Source organism: Protopterus annectens, chromosome 7.part0 (genome assembly GCF_019279795.1).
Source record: "Protopterus annectens isolate FY-2018-M chromosome 7.part0, PAN1.0, whole genome shotgun sequence".
Classification (NCBI taxonomy): Eukaryota; Metazoa; Chordata; order Ceratodontiformes; family Protopteridae; genus Protopterus; species Protopterus annectens.
In genome coordinates, this window is record NC_056739.1 from 23,287,939 (window position 1) to 23,309,757 (window position 21,819).

The window sequence follows — 21,819 nt, forward strand, 5'->3', positions numbered from 1 at the left end:
AAGCTAGTAAAGATTAATTAGGTATTTTTTCTTTGAAAGCAGGCCTGTCCTACTGTATTATTTTAAGTTTCTGTGTGATCTGTGAACTCTTAGATATCTCTGTGGTGTAGTAGTTTTGTCTTGTGTTTTAATTATTTATTATTAAATATTTTTAAAACCTTCTACCTGTGGCTGATTTGTGTAGGGATAAGCTCTAGAGTACATTGCATATTTATAGAGGTTATTGTAATAGGCCACTCTAAAGTAAGCCTTGACTGTTAGTCATACTACCATTGGATATTAATATTGCACAGTAATAACTGGACACCCTTTTAAGGACCTTTTAGTAGCTGATATTATTAACTGGGTGGTGGCAGGGAGTACTACCGTATAGTCTGGGTAAAGGGGCACGGTTGGAAAATCTTTGTCAGCCTTTCCCAGGAGTGTCTGTGAAGTTGTATAAATACTTATCTCAAAGTGTTTGTGTGTGTTGTGTCAGCTACTTGGCAGGGACATGAAGCACTGGTTGGACAGAGAGGGTACTGGAGGTTTTAACTTTCCGAGTTAGGTTGAGACATGGACCCTATAGCTGTGCCAGTGGGGAGTCTTATTGGGGACCTGGTGAGCAGAGGAGCAACCAGCCCCAGACTGACTGTGATGTCTGTGTGCGCTTAAGGGAAATTTTACTTTACTGTGTGTATTAGTTATCCTTTCCTCTTCTAGGAGACAACCTCCCTGGTGTTAGTGGTGAGGACTGAGGCTCCTTGATTGCTGGGCCAGGGCACAGTCGTCACAGGCAGTATAAGCAGAATAGAGAGAGAAGGAAAGGCTGAGAGATATTACAGAGGAAGAGATGGGAGAGAGAAATTAATCTGATAGTATATTAGAGAAGATTGCAGGGATGAAAGGAAGAGGGAGCTTACTCAGGAATGAACTAGAGGTACAGTTGGGGAGGAGTCTGAGTAGAACAGAATATAGTGCAAAGCAGTATGGGAGGGAAAATGACACCTGGTAATGATGCTGCAAGTTAGATGGAAATAAGGAAGAGGAGAATAGATACGAGTGATGATAAAGTTATTTGGGAAGGTATAGGGAATGGGTGTCATGTGTGCTAGGTGAATCTGGGAAGTATAATGGTAGAGTAAGGTGGGATGGGTGGTAATAAGGGAAAGGGTAGAGAAATGAGGCAACACTGAGTGTAGCTGGCTTTCCACCACTGGGTCATTTATTACAGAGAACAATCAGTTTATGGCTGGTGCTAAACAATTAGCTAAGAGGCACAAAGCAGAACAGGTTTTATTACATGTACTAAATGTAGGCAAGAAGCTAGGAATGCAAAGTAAGAGGCTTACACAGTGTCATGTAATGGCCATTTTGATAAGTGGTCCTTAGAGTGCAAGGACTACTTATTTGGAGGGAATGTCACAGCCACTTTCCAGCACAGGGCAGACATGTATTTGACTAGTTAAAGTTAATATTCAGCAAGGCTATTCATGTTGTACTTGTTTACAATACACAGTGACAATATTCTCAGTAAAAAGTTTGCAGAGGTGTGTTGTGGCAGAGCTCCTGCTACGTAAAAGGTCTGATATAATGTTTACAGGCACTGAAAGGAAAGTAAGAGAGAACCTCTACTAACTGAACTATTATATGAAGGCGATAAAGTTAACACATAGCTCATTTCTAGAGATGGAGAAAGAACACCGTAAGTCAAAGCAAGAGAAGATGTTTTTTCTTAGAGTAGAAAGACGGTAATAAAGGGAAGAGGACCCAAAGTAGGGACAGTTTTTAAATACTGTTGCTGTTAACTTATTAAAAAAGCCTCTTACTATAATGACTATTAGTATTTATTGTCTGTAGTCTACAGATCTTCTTGAAATTTCTTAAAGGTAATGACAATAGTGTTTCAGTGATATGGATGTGTCAAAAGGTAAAATTGCTGCACATCAGAGAGAAAAAAATACTAATTTGTCATAGCTGCAGATTCTGCTTTAGATGAAGTATGAGCATGCTGTAATATACTGTACTATAACATAATATAGTATAATATAATATAATAATATATGTACTATAACATAATATAGTATAATATAATATACTGTACTATAACATAATATAGTATAATATAATATAATAATATATGTACTATAACATAATATAGTATAATATAATATATGTACTATAACATAATATAGTATAATATAATATAATAATAAGGAAAAGCAGTGGTAAAATAAGTGCACTAGTGTAACACATGAAAGAATCTGTGCCCAATTAAAAAAAGGAAAATATCAGAACATGAAAACTGCTAATTATTTTTTACAAATCCTGTAAGAATTGTCCTGCATTGTAAAGGCAGATTTCAGATGACTTGAATCAGATAAGGAAAATAGTTTTGAACGGACAAATAGAATAGACCCAGCAGGTATTCACTGTAGACAGTAAAGAATATGACAAATTGCCCAGCCACTGGGGGGTGCACAAGGCAGTGCATTTCTTTGTGTCAGTCCCAAGCTCGTATAAATGGGGGTGGGGGTTACGTCAGGAAGGGCATCCGGTGTAAAACTTTTGCCAAATGACATATGAGGACAACAACACAGATTTCCATACTGGATCGGTCAAGGCCCAGGTTAACAATGACCGCCATCAGGGTGTTGGTGGAAATTGGGGTGCTGTTGGCTGAAGGAGAAGGAGGAGAAGAAGAGGGGGAAGACATGCCCGGAGGCAGGAAGAGAAGAGGAAGGTTAGAAGCGTGGTAGTGAGGGTAGAAACTTTGAATGTTGGCAGTATGACTGGTATAGGGAGAGAACTAGATGATATGATGGACAGAAGACAGGTTGATATATTGTATGTGCAAGAGACAGATGGAAGGGGGAGTAAGGCCAGGTGTATTGGAGGCAGGTGGGATGGGAGGAGAAATGGGGTAAAGGTTATCCTGTAGAAACAGTATGCCAAGAGTGTTTTGGAGGTGAAAAGAGTATCACATAGAGTGATGTTTATGAAGCTGGAAATTGATGGTGTGATGATGACTGTTGTCAGTGCATATGGTCAGCAAGTTGTGTGTGCAATGGATGAGAGAAAAATTTTGGAGTGAGTTGGATGAAGTCATGGTAAGTGTACCCAAGAGTGAGAGAGTGGTTATTGTAACAGATTTCTGTGGGCATTGTGGTTTAGGGAACAGAGGGGATGAGGAAGTGATGGGTAGGTATGGTGTTAAGGAGAGGAATGCAGAAGGTCAGGTGATAGTGGATTTTGGAAAAAAAAGATGGACTGGCTGGGGTGAATATGTAATTTAAGAAGAGGGAGGAGCATAGGGTGATGTACAAGAGTGGAGGAAGATGCACACAGGTGGATTATATCCTGTGTAGGAGGCCCAGTTTGAAGGAGATTGGAGACTGTAAAGTGGTGGTAGGGGAGTGTGTAGTTATGCAGCATAGGATGGTGGTTTGTAGGATGATATTGGTGATCAAGAAGAGGAGGAAGAGTGTGAGGGCAGTGCCAAGGATCAAATGGTGGAAGTTGAAAAAGGGTGATTGTGAGGTGGAGTTCAGGGAAGATTTCAGACAGGCACTGGGTGTCAGTGAAGAGTTACTGAATATCTGGCTAACTACATCAGAGCTGGTAATGGAGACAGCTCAAAAGGTGCTTGGTGTGACATCTGGCCAGAGGAAGGAGGACAAGGAGACATGGTGATGGAATGAGGAAGTACAGGAGAGTATACAGAGAAAGAGGTTGGCGACAAAGAAGCAGGATTGTCAGAGAGATGAAGAAAGTAGACAGGAGTATAAGGAGATGAGGTGTATGGCAAAGAAAGAGGTGGCAAAGGCTAAGGATGAGGTGCATGCAGAGTTGTATGAAAGGATAGACACTAAGGAGGGAGAAAAGGATCTGTACCGATTGGCTAGACAGAGAGACAAAGCTGAGAAAGATGTGCAGGTAAGGGTGATAAAGGATAATGAGGGAAACATACTTACAAGTGAGGAGAATGTGTTGAGCAGATGGAAAGATGACTTTGAGGGGCTGATGAATGAAGAGAATGAGAGAGAAAGAACGTTGGATAATGTGGGGAATAGTGAATCAGGAAGTGTAACAGATTAGCAAGGTGGAAGTAAGGACAGCTATGAAGAGGATAAAGAATGTAAACACTGCTGGTCCAAATGACATACCTGTGGAAGCATGGAGGTGTTTAGGAGAGATGTCACTGAGGTTTTTAACCAGATTGTTTAATGAAATCTTAGAAAGTGAGAGTGTGCCTGAGGAGTGGAGAAATGTTTTGGTCCTGATTTTTTAAGAATAAGGGTGATGTGTAGAACCATAGTAACTACACAGGGATATAATTGATAAGTCACAGCATGAAGTTATGGGAAAGAGTAGTGGAAGCTAGGTTAAGAAGGGTGGTGATGATTAGTGATCAGCAGTATGGTTTCATGCCGGGAAAGACCACTACAGATGCGATGTTTGCTCTGAGAGTGTTGATGGAGAAGTATAGAGAAGGTCAGAAGGAGTTGCATTGTGTCTTTGTGGACTTAAAGCATATGACAGGGTGCCTAGAGAAGAGTTGTGGTATTGTATGAGGAAGTCAGGAGTGTCAGAGAAACATGTAAGGGTGGTACAGGATATGTATGAGGGTAGTGTGACAGTGCTGAGGTCTGCAGTTGGAGTGACAGATGTGTTTAAGGTGGAGGTGGGATTACATCAAGGATCAGCTCTGAGCCCTTTCTTATTTGCAATGGTGATAGGTTGACAGACAAGATCAGAGAGGAGGCCCCATGGACTATGATGTTTGCAGATGACATTGTGATCTGTAGTGAGAGTAGGGAACAGGTGGAGGAGACCCTGGAGAGGTGGAGATATGCTCTAGAGAGAAGAGGAATGAAGGTCAGCAGGACTAAGACAGAATATATGTGTGTTAATGAGAGGGAGGATAGAGGAATGGTGAGGATGCAGGGAGTAGAGTTGGCAAAGGTGGATGAGTTTAAGTACTTGGGATCAACAGTTCAGAGTAATGGTGAGTGTGGAAGAGGGGGTGAAGAAGAAAGAACAGGTAGGGTGGAGTGCATAGAGAAGAGTGTGAGGAGTGATTTGTGACAGACGGGTAACAGTAAGAGTGAAAGGGAAGGTCTACGAGAGGGTAATGAGACCAGCTATGTTATATGGGTTGGAGAAGGTGGCAATGACAAAATGGCAGGAGTCAGAGCTGAAGGTGGCAGAGGTAAAGATGTTAAGATTTGCACTGGGTGTGATAAGGATGGACAGGATTAGGAATCAGTATATTAAAGGGTCAGCTCAGGTTGGACAGTTTTGAGGTAAAGCCAGAGAAGCGAGATTGCATTGGTTTGGACATATGTTGAGGAGGGATGCTGGGTATATATTGGGAAAAGGTTGCTAAGGATGGAGCTGCCAGGTAAGATGAAAAGAGGTAGGCTTAAGATAAGGTTTATGGATGTGGTGAAAAAGGACATGCAGGTGGTTGGTGTGACACAGCAAGATGCAGAGGACAGGAAGAAATGGAAACAGATGATCCACTGTGGTGACCCCTGACAGGAACAGCTGAAAGAAGAACAGTAAAGAATATGACAAATTGCTTGTATGTTCCTTAACAGGTTATTTCAAATAAACAACTGTCACACATAAATACGCAAGGTTCTTCCAATGGACTCACATGTCTGATCCTTAAAGAATAATATTGGGGAGGGACTAGCATTTATTCAAGATCTACAGATTGATAACTTAAGAAAGCCCTGTAATTCAGCTAGTTTGTTTTGTTGAGGCTTTAACATTAGCTTTGAAAAGGTTAGTAGAAGCTTAGTTACAGCCACAAAAGTTAATTCCCAGAAGTTACAGTCAGGTTCCTATTGTAAGATGCATATTACTGCCATTTAACTTAACTAAGGGAGAAAAGTACCATACTTCCTTATGTCTGGTATGAATCATATTAAGGAGATTTCAACTGGATTCTCAGAAAGAAAAAATAAGAGGCCGTGACACAAGAAAATGCCAATACAGTCGGTCCTAGGATAGCCATTTTGTTTAATGTTAACATATAACAAGCTTTAGTGATTCTAATGCATTAATGTGGCACAACATATCAAAACTTGTTACAATTTTGGAGTTTAAAGGTTGTGTTCCTTTAAATGCAACAGTAATACAAAACATATTTGCTTTCCATTGTAAATTTACTTGTTTTTTTAACCTGTATTTCCTAGGAGAGCCATTTGCTCCTTGATATTAGACTTCTTACTGATGTTTGTACTGTTTTCAAATGGCCTTTATTTCTCTTACTTGTGTGAAATCTACAACATGGATTATTTTGCTTTCTGAACTAGTTATACTAACATTAGGTTATATATTTTAGAGTTTCTTAACTGAGCCTCCAGTAAAAACTGATTAAACCCACTGGAGTATCCCAGTCAAGAAATGCAGATCAGTAAAGTTGCTTGGTTTACCAGCTTGGCTTTCAGCGAGCCATAATCCAGTCAGCCTGTTAACCTGACTAGTCTCTGCTCAACAGCAATGCTTATACGTTAACTTGAGATTTTACATACTAAGTTAGTTTTAATAACTTAGGTGAGCTGCAGACAAAATTACATCCTTGGCTTTTGACCTTACACACATGCGGAAAGACACACAAACGTTATTAATTGATACCCATTCAGTTAAATGGGCTTTTAGGACTGTGGATCACTCAAGTGTGTTGATTTAAATATGCTGTCACCTTAAATAATTGTAATGTAATGCTATGGAGTAAAGAATTTTTCAAATGCATTCCAAACATTGTGCAAAATGTAGAATCTGAGAACCAATACAAATGACTTCAGTAATCTTCCTTGCTAGACAAAGGCTCTTCCTTCACCTTTTTGCTGAAGGAACTCCAGCTATAGCAAGACTTCTTTGGCTATTGCATTCTGTTATTTATACATCCTTTAAGAGTAAGAAATGACTTTCCACTAAAGTGTTTTTCTCAGTACTTATAATAACTTTTTTATAGAACCCTATTCTACTTCTAATTTTGTAATAAAGGATTTTAATAGCATCACAAGCAACTTTGTAATTTGTGCAGATGTTTTGGTGCTTGTTTAGTCAATTACCACTATAAATTTCCCCAGAATGTAAAATTCTTAAAAGAATAATGGAACATTTAAATGATCAGCATAAACCAAACACCTCTCCAGTACCTTGGCAAGTAAAAGTCAGATCATGAAGTTTTTTTCCGATTTTAGGTACTACAGGTTGTAACTATGAATGAGGCAGGGATTTCACTGACAATACGTTATGTGAGTGCTAATGATGCTATAGCTCAGAATATTTAATGGTTTGGGGATTATTATTATATTTCTCAAAGCTTTACTTATTAAAGAACAGTTTTAAAGTGATAGGTTTGAATATTTCAGAATATTTATTGTGAAATAGCGCATAATATTCCTGCAGCTTCTTCAGCGTATATCAAAAGGTCAGACTTGTGTTCACATAACTTTCTCGTAACCCAGCAGCTGAAAACTACAAACTGATTGAGATGTCTTATGTGTCACTTTGTAGTCTTTAGGATTAGCTGTTTTAATGGTTATTGCTACATGGGCTTGTAAATCTTGAAGGATCAGATTTTGTCTGAAAGCATGTTAGTTTTTTTAATAATGTAATACATTATATTATAATATATTATATTATAATAATGGAATATAATATATATTTTTTAATAATAAAACATTAGGAGCATAAATAACAAAACTCAGCACCTGCATGCCCTCTTAGCTGTTCATTCCCCAGATATATTATGCCTAACAGAAACATGGCTAAAGCCTGCCACCAAGGACCATGAGATTCTGCCACCAGGGTATAGTATGTTTCGACTAGACCATACCACCAGAAAGGGTGGTGAGGTAGCCATACTTTACAAGTCTACCCTATCTGTCAGCATAGACACCCAACAACCACCCCAGTTCAATAATGCTGAAATTCTTATCTCAAAACTACAAATTAACAACAACAAAAATGTAAACATTGTCTGTGTCTACATTCTCCCAGGGAGGAACACAGAAACCTTAGAAGACTTCTTATATTGGTTATCCAATAACTACCCCCAAGAAATAATTGTTCTTGGGGATTTCAACATTGACTGAAACACTTGCTCTTGTGAAACCCCCACAACCCACATAAACCTCTATAGATTTACTCAAACCATAACATCCCCCACCAGGACAGGAAAACCCAATAACAAGGAAAGTACCCTAGACTGGATACTTGTCAATACCCATCTTCAATCTTATAAATCAGGCACTTTGCCTGATGACCTAAGTGACCACTGTCTAACCTATGTAATCAAGCTCAAAGTAGACTACTCCTACCAACCCACCTATAGAACATTAAGAAACAACAAGAAATCTATTCTCACCAAGTTTCAAAATGAACTTAAGGCATGTAACTGGTCAGTACTAAAAAGCCTCCCCCTAGATGAAGCAGTAGCATACTTTAACACCAAATTCCTTGCTATTCTTAACTCCCATGCTCCCAGCTGCTCAATTAGAACCAAAGTTAATATTGCACCAAGGCTTTCTAAAGATAGCAAAACCAAAATTTCACTCAGAAACAAAGCATGGGCCACCTACCGAAAAATAAAAGCCCCACTTGATCAACTAAGATTCAGACAGCTAAGGAATGACACCAAAAAATCCATAACCTTAGACAAAAAGAATCATTACTACCATCTACTGCAAAAACACCAAAACAAACTTCAAAAGTTCTGGACAGGAATAAACAAACTACTCCATCCAGGCTAAACCGCCACTCCACCCCCCTCAGCTTCCCAACAAAAATCCCCAGTAGACATTGCTAATAACTTCAACAGCTTCTTCACAGAGACTATCCAGTCTCTAGCCAGCTAACTCTCTCCCAATGGCACCCAGTACCCAAACATACTTTACTTTCCAACCTGTTCCTACTCAACTTATTCATGCCCTACTTAAGAAACTAAGACCCCCCACCCTGGCTGCCGACCTCCTCCCAGCAGACTATCTGCAAAAGGCTGATGACACCATAGCATACCCCATCTCAATCTTGATCAACAGAGATATATCTGAAGCTACTGTATCCACTATATGGAAAATCTCCCATGTCATACCTCTCCATAAAGGAGACAGTTCCACTGAACTGTCAAACTTTAGCCACATAGCTATTCTGTCACCTCTAGCTAAAATTATGGAGACGTGTGTACACATACAGCTCATGCACTACCTCACACTAAACAAGCTGTTGTCTAACTTTCAGCATGGCTTTAAGCCACACCACAGTACTACTTATGCTCTCCTCTCTTTCTCTAACGTCATTAACCACAACCGCAATAATAACAAACTATCCTCAGCACTCTTTCTAGATCTATCCAAGGCTTTTGACAGGGTTGTCCACAAAATGCTTATAAATACCTTGAAGGCCTTCTCCTTAAAGAACCATGCACTCCAATGGTTTCAATCCTACCTGCAGAGCAGGCAACAGGCAGTCCTATGGCAGGACAAGCTATCATCTTGCCTACCCATCACATTAGGAGTCCCCCAGGGCTCAATACTAGGACCCCTTCTTTTCTCCATCTTTATCAACGACCTTCATTCATTCATCTCAGATACTACCTGCATTCAATATATGGATGACTCCACCTTGATTTGTTCTGATACCTCACCAACTAGTTTATTCACATTAACCCAAAATACCTTAAATACAGTTAAAAATGGTTCCCCAATCAACATCTAATCCTAAACCCCAACAAAACTAAGTTGCTCCTCTTCTCCCTCACATGCAGGAACCCCCCTTCCATCCTTCAACATAACTGCTAACAATGACACTATCATCTCCCCAGAAGCCCAAACTAAACTACTGGGTGTCATAGTTGATAACAACCTGAAGTTTGATGCGCATATCAATCAAAATATGAAAACCATTAATAAAATCTTGGCTCTCTTTACAGAATCAAACCTTTCCTTACCCCTCTTGCTAGAACTGCAATTGCCCGTTCACATCTGCTATCAACTCTTCTTTATGCCTCACCTCTATTCTCCAACTTAAGCAAAACAAATCTTAATAAACTATTATCGTGCTGTAACCACATTGCCAGATTTGCTACTGGCACAGCCTACCGGACACACCACTGTCACAACCGAAATCACCTAGGATGGCTTGAACTGCCAAGCCTACTGCAGTTCAACTAGCTAATAGTGGCACATAAAGTCCTTTACCATCCAGAAAATACACCTGCATTAAAAAATATTCAGCCCCTACACCAGCACCCAGACACTGCGATCATCCACTAGACTCCTAGTTCAAACATACAAATCCAACTACTCAGCTGGGGACTCTCTGTTTGCCAAATCTGTTGGAAAAGCATGGAACAGACTCCCAGCTGACTTGACCCTAGAACCCTCACTAACTCACTTCAAAAACAAACTCAAGAAATACTTCAAAACTCATTGGTTATGTCTTTGCTCTAACCCCGACTAGTAACCTCTCTATTTCTTTGGTGCTTTACCTTCAACTACTTCTAACTTTTTTCTACCACTCCATTTCTGGAAGGGTCAATTGTATAACTGCTGCTCAACGTGTCTTAAACCTGAATGTAATGTTATATATGTTTAACTTTGAAAATAATGTTATGTTTTGTAAAATGTTTTATAATAAGTTAGTACTATATGTGCTAAATGCTGGTATTGCTTATGACTGTAATCTGCTTGAAACTAGCATTTACTAAATGTTCAATGTGAATTATTATCTTGGAGCTTTTCTCCACAGGCCTCCACTGAAAATGGACATATATCCAGTTGGACTATCCCAGTCAACAAATGTAAAATAAAATAAAATAAATAATAAATTTGTGACTATTTACTGATCCGATTTCTTTGTTTTGTTTTTTTTCAAAGGTATAGAGTTGTGAACTTATGGGAGGTCCTTCTAAGAGAAAAGGTTGCACTAAGTATAACATAAAGCTAATTTGTTACTTAATGGGTCAATCATAATCCCAGTAAATTTCAACTGATAGGGATACATGCATTCAGGAGTGTAAATAAGCTTTTTATTTGGTTAACCAACTAGTTTTCAATGAGCCATGATCCATAGACCTGTTTACCTGAGTGGTCTCTGATCAGCATTCCTTGTAAGTTACCCTTTGATTTTGCAAATATTAGGCTGCCTGGAAAAAGAAGCGACAGAGGAATTGAAAAGATAAAGAACAAAAAAAAAAAAAAAAGATTTTCGAAATCTTTGATAAAGAAACATGGACACAGGGAAAGAAAAAGAGATCTGATATGGTGTGATATTTATGCAAAGAATAAAGCCAAACTAATCAATATAAAAACAGAAGCTTCAAACATATTTGAAGAGAACTGCAGAAAAAGACACCTGCATATGGCAAATTCCTCAATACAAAAATAAGATAACAAAGGGGGAATGAGAAAACAGAAAGATTAGTGAAGTAGAGAACAGAGAGACATTGAAGTGACTGGCTGTTCTGTGAAGTGAAGGGTTTCATTTGGAAACTCTAATACAGACGGTGCCTCAACATGAGGGATCAGGGGGACCCCCCAGTTTGAGGAGCAGTAGGTAGAGTGGGGTCCATCTGGAGGTGACATACCACAGGATGATGGTCTGAAGAATCCAGTAAGTGACTGGCATGAAAGTCCAGCTGAAGTTGCACAGCAAAGGAAGGAGCTAGACATAGTGGCAATTTTAACATGGGTAATATTACAGCATGATGGGCCACTGGGTCTTCATATGGAAGAGCAGTCGATGAAGCAAGGTGCATCTGAAGAGGATATGTCACAAGATGATGCTCTAAGTCCAGAGAAATATCTAAGGGGAAGACCTGTTTGACTTAATAGGGATAGATACATATATTAAAATAGGTGAAAGAAAGGCTCTATATTACCTGATCGAAAAACCTACACATCGAATGCCATTTCACCAACCACTAAACCTTGAACTTCCATTTCTATGAATGGCCACTTCAGTAATTTGTTTTCCTAGGGGGAAAAAAATCACTTGGCCATTGTTGTGAATTTGCCCCTAACCTCACTGTAGTGCGATCTTGGAGTTGCTATATTTAGTTGGGGGGGGGTTCTAGCCTTTCAAAGTGGGGGCTTTACCCCCTACATTGGGGAGTGTGGGGGCCAAGCCCTCCACTTTGAAAGGCTTAAAGTTGTATGTCATTTCTGGTTGGCCAAGTGATTTTTTACCGTAGGAAAAAAAATTGCTGAAGTGGTCATATGCAGAAATGGAAGTTCGATGTTTATAGTTGATGAAAAGGCGTATGATGTGTAAGTTTTTTTAATGAGGTAATATAGACCTGAAAGAAATGGACTGCAGAAAGTAAATGACTCAAAATGTTAGCAGATTGTTAAAACAAGTAAACACAGTAATCAGAATTATTAAGAAAAATCCATGTGATGTAACCGAAATAAATACAATATATTACCATGCAGCTAAAGTAATGAAAGTGCTGACTTTGCAGAAAGAAGGTACAAGTTTTGATTCTGACCTCTGGTTATTGGCTAGGCTTGTAATAGTCTGCAGACTGATGGCCTTGTATTTGCCTATGAACCTATGAAAATGTATCGTTATCGCAAAAATGTAGAGCAACAATGGAACGGAAAAGAAGGGAATGCGTAGAGTGCCAACGTGAAGCATCAAATATGGAAAACTAGAAAGCAGCTAAGACAAGAAGGATCGCTGCTACATATATTCCCCTTTTCTGTTTTCTTCTAAGGATTTTTGATCTATGTGGTTAAAAAAACACAGCATCAAAACAGACCAGGATTTATCATATACTAATCCCAGTAATAAACTAAAAATATTAGTAAAATCAGACAAAAATTAGGTTTGCAGATAAATATAAAGGAAAAGCACAAAATAAGCAATTCACTGATGACCTTAAAAGGTTTTTATAGACAACTGTACAGTAAAAGAAAAGAAATAAAAACACCTGCAAAAAAAAAAAAAAAAAAAAAAAAAAAAAGAAATGGGCACATTTTGAAGACGTATTTCTGGAAGACCTTGTTGAAAATAAAGATGCAAGTTCTGTAAAACAGATCTGGAAACTAACATTTTTTGTAGTTTTGTGTGACACACTCCTGGATGAGAGCCTTTGTACTGAAAGGTACAGTAATGGAGCAAGACTGTTACATTGGAGATTGTGCAAAGACCACAATATAGAAGTAGCTGAGAAGCATTGGAAACATGAAGCCATTATCAACAGACATGATGATTATATCACGTGGAACTGCTTATCACCAACAGTTCATAAAACAGATGTAAGAAAACTAGATATTGCAGTCCAAGAAAAAGAGAGCAAAGCAGCATTGATCATTGAAATTGCTACATCCAGTGGTTATAGTGTCGTACTGACAAACACAGTCTTAAAATATCAGGACATGCAAACAGAAATGACAGCAATGTGGATGCAAGGTACCGAGAGATTTCCAGTAGCAGAAGGAGCACCAGAATTATTCAAAATAATTTGCAATTGTACTTAAATATGCTACCAATACACGTAACCACACGTGAACTACAGGATATGGCAATTCTAGGCACATTGCTGGTGATGAGAAGGGCACTCTTAGAACAACAAAAACTGAAACAATACTGATTTCATGAACTGTAATCATACCCTGATTTAAGAATGGGGTCCATGCCTATCAAGGTATGTAAAACGTTGCGTGTCAGCTCTGTTATGGAGGATAATGAGATAATGATTAGTTATTTTTGTATCACAACCAGGAGTGTGGGTAGCAATTTATGGTTCTGACTTGCATTTGAAGTTATTTACATTCTGCCAAAACATCCCTCCTAACAGTTTAAAAATCCATGCATCACTCTGAATATTTGGCACACTTGCATACAAATACATTTTGGGTGTTATCCCTTGCAGGCTTTCATATAATTAATCATATATGTACGTAGGCTGTCTAAAAATTTAATCTGCAAAAAAAAAAAATAGTTGGTTATAACCATGTTAAATGTTCCACATGACACACATGGTTTCTATGAAAAGGATATTAAATATTATATTAAATGAGTAAGCACGTTTCATTTTGTTAACAAAGCAATCCCAACTGAAACAAGTGTTCAATTTTAATGGTGATCAGAGAACTCTGTCCAATTAACTGACTTGTTTATAATCACCCAGTAGGCAAATGACACTAGATGGAATCAAACCCTGGTACACAGGAATCAGTAATTCAGTCATTAACAGCTTATAGCTGTAATCCTCTATATCAGTTACCTTGGCTGAGCAAGGCATTTCTAATTGACTGATATATTCAATATTATGGCTCCGTATTACTTCAACTGTCTCATCACTTTCTCTGCCCTCCAACCTGTAGCTTCCCCATCCTACCCACCTCCCCTCAATTCCTTTTCTGAGCCCCCCACAATTATAAAACACGTTTTTATTTACATAATATATCTGTGTAGGTATGCACTACTACTTGTAGTATGTAAGTAATCTGTTTTATAAAACCAGTTCTTTGTATAACTGAACTGTATTACATATCATGTCTGAATTATTGAGCTGTAACTATTACTTCACTGTAATATCTTGTATACTTTTCTTTTGATATTTTTTTGTACTTCCAAGCTGAGACTGAAACTGGTCTATTGAGACCAACACTCTTCCTCAGAAAATAAGTGTGACAAAAGGAGATACTGCTAGCACAGCCAGCTAGAATTTTGTAAATAATTACATGTCATTTGTGAATATCAACATGCTTTTTATAGAAGTGTGATGAAAGGAGATACTGCCGGCCCAGTTATCTGGAATTTTATAAATAATTATGTGTCACTTGTGAATATCAACATAATGTATTTAAGATGCTTGTGTTACAAATGTATTAGAACTGTATGTCATGCGTATATCAAACTGGTTTGTACAGACAGGTGTGTTAGAGGTATTTTATAAGGTCTTTGTGCTTGAAGTGTAACCACAGTGTGTCCTGCTGGAAGAGAACAGAAATGTACATGCACTATTGTAACTCCAACAAGCAAAAGTAAGATGAAGCAACACCAGGCTATCATAAAACCAGCAACAGTTTATTCAGGAAACAGGCAAAGGCATAAGCGCTTTCACAGTATTACAACTGATTAATCATATGCATAAAATCTATCTAACTCAATGCCCATTAAATAACAAAGTGAAATAATCACATGACATCCTAGTGAAACTCTTAGAGATAACATTTCAAATATATGCAGTACTAATAGTAAACATATAAAAAAGTGAATATGTATAAAAGGTGGGGGGTTAAAAGGGAGTTTATTAAAATTCCCTTCTTATTTAAAAAGAGGACGTGCTTTCAACATTAGTTTCAATGGTACTTTATTATTGTCCTGACCCTATATCTGCTCTTAGTCTAATAATCCATTTGCTTTCTAAACACTCTGTTTCATTTCTAATATCACCTCCCCTGAGACTTTCCTGCACCATATCTATAACTTGAAACCTAAATGCCTGCTCTGAGAATGTGTCTGCTACATGTTTAGCTAATGCATTCCTAACCGTAGTGTTTCTTATATCATTCAGATGTTCTCTTACCCTTTCTTTCAGTCTTCTGTCCATTTTACCTACATACAATTTACTGCAGATTTTACACTCTGCTAGGTAAACCATATGACTGCTGTTTCAAGTTGCCTCCACTGAAAATTTATTGACCTTGTTCTGGTCTGGGTTAAAAAAATTCACCTGCTTGATCTATGTAACTGCAAAAACTGCTGTTATAACAAAGTCTGGTATTATTTTTATTTTTATATGAATCATGCAATTGTTTCCTGCTATATTACCCCATAAGACACTTGAGGTAACATAGCAGCTGACCTAAAGATTTATTTTTCTTATACACTATGCCAGGACATTCACCTATTATAGCTTTCAATTCTGTACTGTGGCCATGACTCCCCAATGTTTTTTAATAATGTCAACTACACTTTTAGAGTCCTTAGAATATGTTACAGGTACCCTGCACCTAAACTCATCTACTTTATTTACACATGCAGGTGGATCTGAGGAAAAATAAGGCCTTCCTTCATTCCCTCTTCTTTGTATTACTTCAACTAACTTATCAGATACTTCCTTGTTATCACACCTCCTTGCTACAAATCTTTCTTCTAGATCTCTCAGTTCTTTCTTAACATTTTCCTCACTAGCATTAACTCATGATGTTCTTATAGCTTGCCCCTTCACCACATTATAAAAAGTAAAGTGTAGGTGAATACTACTTCGATGCAGGTAAGTGTTCTTGTAACAGGATTTTCTATACGGCATAGTATCTAGTTCCCCATCTTCCTTTGCCTTCAATAACGCATCCAGAAAACGAACCTCCCGATCTAAACAAGTCATCACAAACTTTAAAAAGCTTGTGCTTGTATTAATATAATTATAAAAATCTGACAATTCCTTGGCATTGCCTTTCCATATGAAAAACAGGTCATCCACAAATCTTATGTAGAAAATTACATGTTTGCCTTAACATACTACCTAATACATGTTCCATCTCCCATACTACCTAATACATGTTCCATCTCCCACACTAGCATGATAAGACTGGCGTAGCTATTGGCACATGATGTGCCCATAGCTACACCATCTATCTACAAGTAGTAATCCTTATCAAAAAGGAAGACATTATTATATAAAATCATCTTAACCAAAGCACATAGCATTTCAACCTTCTCAGTCAAGAAACAGTTCAGTTCATGTAAAAATTTTTTTAACCCATTCTATACCTTTTGACTCCCTTTTAACCCCACCTTTTATACACATTCACTTTTTTATATATGTTTACTATTAGTGCTGCATATATTTGAAATTTTATCTCTTTAAGAGTTTCACTAGGATGTCATGTGATTATTCCACTTTGTTATTTAATGGGCATTGAGTTAGATTTTATGCATCTGATGAAGCAGTTGTAATACTGCAAAAGCGCTTATGCCTTTGTCTGTGCCTGTTTCCTGAATAAACTGCTGCTGGTTTTATGATAGCCTGGTGTTGCTTCATTATACTTTTGCTTGTTGGGTTTATTTTTTGGTTCAAGAAGCATTTATGCAGCACACACTGGTATTATTGGACTTTTGCATTTTTTTTTGTTTATACTGGCATGCTGGAGGCATGGCTGAAGGAGGTTTGGATACATTTGAATTTGATTATGTACCTAGAGGTGAAAAGATGTCTGACCTTCGTTCCAAAGAGAAGTTAAGAATGTTTTCGCAAAAGACTGTAAACCCCCTTAAAGATATGTTTTTAGAATAAACAGTATGTGAAAATGATGTTGATGTCTTAGCACTTCGCAGCAGCCTGTCTAAAGTAGAGAATTAATGTATAAACTAAAAAGTTTGCAAAATCAAAGGTTCCATTTAGAAATCGGTTTGGACCTTAATATTGTACCCAGAGGACTGTGAGTGCTGAAAATGCCAGCACATGGCTATATACAACCAGAACTGAGTCATTGGCAGAAACTTTATTTGGACCTCAGTTACAACTATATGAGGTTACTGATAGACGTTGCAGTTAAAGAAGAAAAAGATTTGTGTAATGAAATAGAGAGAGGAGTCCATGCATTATATAATAGCCTCTTGGAGGACATGGTTGATAGAATGTTTCAAGGTGTATTTAATGCTTTGAACTTCTATGAGCAGAAACTGTTACGTGTAAAAGTGAAAAAAATGATTAGAGACTCCAATGACTTTAAAAAGGGGCAGGTTTTTGACTGGCCATGAGCTGAAGGTTCCAGGGAAGCATTAAGTAATCAAAAAGAACAAAAACAGGCCACACCTAATGTTACCGCAGCAACAGGAGCTATTGAAGTGATTTCTGTATGTAATGTTACTACAGCAACAGCAGCTACGGAAGTGATCCCTGCATGTGAGGAAATGTCCAGTGATGTCACAAGTCACCAGGATGTACTCTGTAGTAGTACACAACTAGGAGCAAGAAGGAAAACTGCAACTGGTATGGCAGAGGTGCACTGCTCTGCTAATGGACTTAGGGGTGAAGGACAATCAAATGAGAATTCAGAATAAAATTTTCCTCTGCCTATTATACAATAGACGGTCATGTTCTACAAGCAGGAGCAGATACAAACGGAAATTGTCTCAAGAGGTAACAGACTGTTCCAGTATAAAAAGGTTTTGGAAAATGACTTAATACATAATTTGTCAAGTAAAATTTTGTCAGTAGATGAATGTAATGGTTGACAAAAAGGTTTAACATTTGTACCAGTTATGGGGATGATATTACAGAAGTTATCACTAACCTGAAAATATTTGCATGAAATGTAATGTTGAAACTGAATTTTCATGACAATAATGATTCTTCTAGCAGTAAATTTTCACAGTTTAGAAGATCAAGTATGTATATGCCTGTACTACACCCTCTTTTAGAAGCATTTGAAAAGTTATGTGTTAATGATGTTTACAAACACTGTGGAAGTAAGAAATGTAGGTTAGGAATATGTCTTTTAATGAGAGACAGGCCATGTTGAAGTTAATGAGAGATGATAGTATATAGTAATTCATCTTGCAGATAAGGGGGGACCCATAATGTTATTGGATTCTGACTGGTACAAAGATAGGATGAAAGAGATGTTAAACAATGTTAAGTTTTATAGAAAGGTTAGAATGTTTGACATATTAAAGATGGCTGATGCACTGAAAAGTAAGCTGAGGAATATGTTAAGAAATAAAATGTTGGATCAAGGGTTATTTGACTATTTTTATATAGAACATCCCAAAATACCAGTTATACATGGTCTCCCAAAAGTACACAAAAATCCTACTAGTCCACAGATGAGGCCCATAGTGGCAGGATAAAAGTGGTGTACAGAAGCGATGTCTATATTTGTGGAGAAAAATTTAAGACCATTTATTAACTGTAACAGTCACATCTTGCAGGACTCTAGACAATTTGTATGTGATTTATATGATTTTACTAAGGCCATTTTTAAAAAATGGTGAATGGTATTTGGTCACAACTTCATGTACAGTCCTTATTCACTGTAATACCAAATACTATAGGTAAAGAGTGGGTTAAAAAAATTTTACTTGAACAGAACTGTTTCTCGACTAAGAAGGTTAATATGCTATGTGCTTTGGTTAAGATGAATTTATACAATAATGTCTTCCTTTTTGATAAGGATTTACCTACAGATAGATGGCGTAGCTATAGGCACATCATGTGCCAATAGCTATGCCAATCTTATCATGCTAGTGTGGGAGATGGAACATGCATTAGGTAGTATGGGAGATGGAACATGTATTAGGTAGTATGTTAGGCAAACATGTAATTTTCTACATAAGATTCGTGGATGACCTGTTTTTCGTATGGAAAGGCAATACCAAGGAATTGTCAGATTTTTTATAATTATATTAATAAGCAGAATTTTTTTAAAGTTTGTGATGATTTTTTAGATCGGGAGGTTAGTTTTCTGGATGTGTTATTGAAGGCAAAGGAAGATGGGGCACTAGATACTATGCCGTATAGAAAATCCTGTTACAAGAACACTTACCTGCATTGAAGTAGTATGCACCCATGTTTTATTTTTAATAATGCGGTGAAAGGGCAAGCTATAAGAACATCACAAGTTAATGCTAGTGAGGAAAATTTTAAGAAAGAACTGAGAGATCTGGAAGAAAGGTTTGTAGCAAGGAGGTATGATAAATAGGAAGTATCTGATAAGTTAGTTGAAGTAATACAACAGAGGGAATGAAGGAAGGCCTTATTTGTCCTCAGATCCACCTGCATGTGTGAATAAGGTAAATGAGTTTAGGTGCAGGGTACCTGTAACATAGTCTAAGGACTCTAAAGGTGTAGCTGACATTATTAAAAAACTTTGGGGAGTCATGGCCATAGTACAGAATTGAAAGCTATAATAGGTGAATGTCCTAGCATAGTGTATAAGAAAAATAAATCTTTAGGTCAGCTGCTATGTTACCCCAAGTGTCTTATGTGGTACGATAGCAGGAAACAACGACATGATTCTTATAAAAATAAAAATAATAGCAGACCTTGTTAAAACAGCAGTTTTTGCAGTTACATAGATCGAGCAGGTGAATTTTTTCAACAAGACCAGAAAAAAGTCTATACATTTTCAGTGGAGGCTACTTGTAATAGCAGTCATGTGGTGTACCTAGCAGTGTGTAAAACCTGCAGTAAAGTTTATGTAGGTAAAATGGACAGACGACTGAAAGAAAGGGTAAGAGAACATTTGAATGATATAAGAAACACTATGGTTAGGAATGCGTTAGCTAAACATGTAGCAGATACATCCCCAGGGCATGCATTTAGGTTTCAAGTTATAGATATAGGTTCATAGGTAAGTACTAGGCTATCTGCCGAGGGCATTAATAAGCCTAGCCAGAATGTGTTGGCTTTCACCACCCCCTTAGATTAGTTCCCTGTGCCTCTGTCCAGCAGAGCCATTAGTTTCCTGTGCCTCTGTCCAGCAGAGGCACTGCAGTGATCCCCGGGGTAAATTTTCTGTTTCCCATCCACTCGTCAAGGTTTTTCTTGAAGAGTGTTAGTGAGGGGCTCTGACTAATGTAGACTAGAATCCTGTTGTAAAGCATGGGGAGTCTCTGGGACAGGAATCTATCCCTCCAGCACATCCTATTTATCGTTGTGGTGAGGTTTAGATCCTTAGAGCGTGTGGTTCTTGGGGATTTGTTTTTTTTTTTTAGGCGGAGCATGTCCATCAATTCTGAGTTGGACATGGCCTTGTATGTCAGGCAGAGATCACCTCTGAGTAAGCGGTATGCAACCGAGTACAGCTGGAGTTTCTTCAGTCGGGCTGCATAGGGCATCTGTTTGAGGCCACTAATCCTCTTGGTGAGGTACTTCTGTGGTCTTTCCAGCTGTTTTAGGTGTCTTGTAAGGTACATCCCAAATGGGGCATTGTACCCTGTGATGGGTCTGATGAGTAGAGGGGCACAATAACCTCTTTTGTTCTAGATTTATTTATTTATTTATTTATTTCACATTTGTTAACCGGGGGTGTCTGACTGAGCCAAAAAGGCCCTTTTTCAGCAGAGGCCTGGGGAGAAAAGCTCCACAAAGAAAAATTACAGACACAGTTATTTAGACATGATCAGTATACACACAAATTACAAGAGACATGTTTTTACAGTGGTATGCGGCACATAAACAGTTACAGTGGAGAGAACAAACAAAAAAATATTAATTTTAAAAATAAAGGTAATTAATAGATTTGTGGTGTACAGCTGAAATTTGGAACATAGGTAGAATACATACATAGTACACTGGTACAGTACATACATTGTAGATTAGCCAGTGTTTGTGAGTAAGATTGAAAACTATTATCAAGTGCTCTAGATTTAGTATATATATGTTATCTGCTTTCACTAGCCTGGGGAGCAATCATGGCACTGCCAACTTTGCTTGAGATGTTGCCTGATGAGGTCTTTAAAGGAGGCTTTGGTTGATGTGTTTTGAATGCTAGTAGAGACAGAGTTCCATTTTTAGCCACTGAACTACTATATAGTGCATCTCCAAAGCTATTGTAGCTGTTGGTGACTTCTAGTAGTAGTTTGCTTGATGACCTAAGTGGCCTTTTGGCTGAGTGATGTTGTACTAGGTTTTTGAGGGCAGGACACTTATTGGGGAGGTAATAGAATGACAGAGGCAAAGCTGATTGTAGGTTAGGAGTTTGGGCAGTTCAAGCCAGTGGAGCTGTCTAAAATCAGTGCAGTGATGAGTTCTATATGAGCAATTTGCAGCAAAGTGGGCAATTCTGTTATAGCAGGCTTCCATTTGGCTTAGTTCAGTTTTGTTGAGATTAGTCAGAATGGGAGCTGCATAGAGAA